A 1,358-nucleotide genomic window follows, 5' to 3' on the forward strand; every position below is an offset into this window, starting at 1 on the left:
GTCTAGTAACAGAACATGGGTCTAGTAACAGGGTCCAGTAACAGGGTCTAAACAGGGGTAACAGGGTCTAGTAACAGGGTCTAACAGGGTCATGCTGGGCAACAGGGTAACAGGGTCTAGTAACAGGGTCTAGTAACAGGGCAAGCTGGAGTAACAGGGTCTAGATAACAGGGTAACAGTGTCTAGTAACAGGGTAACAGGGTCTAGTAACAGGGCAACAGGGTCCAATAACAGGCAAACAGGGCAACAGGGTCCAGTAACAGGCAACAGGTCCTAGTAACACCAGCAACAGGCAACAGGTCCAGTAACAGGGCAACAGGGTCCAGCAACAGGGTAGCAGGGTCTAGTAACAGGGCAACAGGGTCTGAAGTAACAGGGTCCAGTAACAGGCAACAGGGTCTAGCAGGGGTCTAGTAACAGGGTCTAGTAACAGGGCAACAGGGCAACAGGTCTAGTAACAGGGCAATTGGTAACAGGGTCCTAAATCCCAGGGCAACAGGGTCCAGCAACAGGCAACAGGTCTAGTAATGGCAACAGAGGGTAGCACAGGCAACAGTGTCTAGTAACAGGGTAACAGGGTCTAGTAACAGGGTAACAGGGTCTAGTAACAGGGTAACAGGGTAACAGGGTCTAGTAACAGGGTAACAGGGTCTAGTAACAGGGTAACAGGGTAACAGGGTCTAGTAACAGGGTAACAGGGTCTAGTAACAGGGTAACAGGGTCTAGTAACAGGGTAACAGTGTAACAGGGTCTAGTAACAGGGTCTAGTAACAGGGTAACAGGGTAACAGGGTACCAGGGTAACAGGGTCTAGTAACAGGGTAACAGTGTCTAGTAACAGGGTAACAGGGTCTAGTAACAGGGTAACAGGGTCTAGTAACAGGGTAACAGGGTCTAGTAACAGGGTAACAGTGTCTAGTAACAGGGTAACAGGGTCTAGTAACAGGGTAACAGGGTCTAGTAACAGGGTAACAGGGTCTAGTAACAGGGTAACAGTGTCTAGTAACAGGGTAACAGGGTAACAGGGTAACAGGGTCTAGTAACAGGGTAACAGTGTCTAGTAACAGGGTAACAGGGTCTAGTAACAGGGTAACAGGGTCTAGTAACAGGGTAACAGGGTCTAGTAACAGGGTAACAGTGTCTAGTAACAGGGTAACAGGGTAACAGGGTCTAGTAACAGGGTAACAGTGTCTAGTAACAGGGTAACAGGGTCTAGTAACAGGGTAACAGGGTCTAGTAACAGGGTAACAGGGTCTAGTAACAGGGTCTAGTAACAGGGTAACAGGGTAACAGGGTCTAGTAACAGGGTAACAACAGGGTCTAGTAACAGGGTAACAGGGTCAACAGGGTAACAGGGTA

This window comes from Oncorhynchus nerka, linkage group LG10 (genome assembly GCF_034236695.1).
Source record: "Oncorhynchus nerka isolate Pitt River linkage group LG10, Oner_Uvic_2.0, whole genome shotgun sequence".
Taxonomy (NCBI): Eukaryota; Metazoa; Chordata; class Actinopteri; order Salmoniformes; family Salmonidae; genus Oncorhynchus; species Oncorhynchus nerka.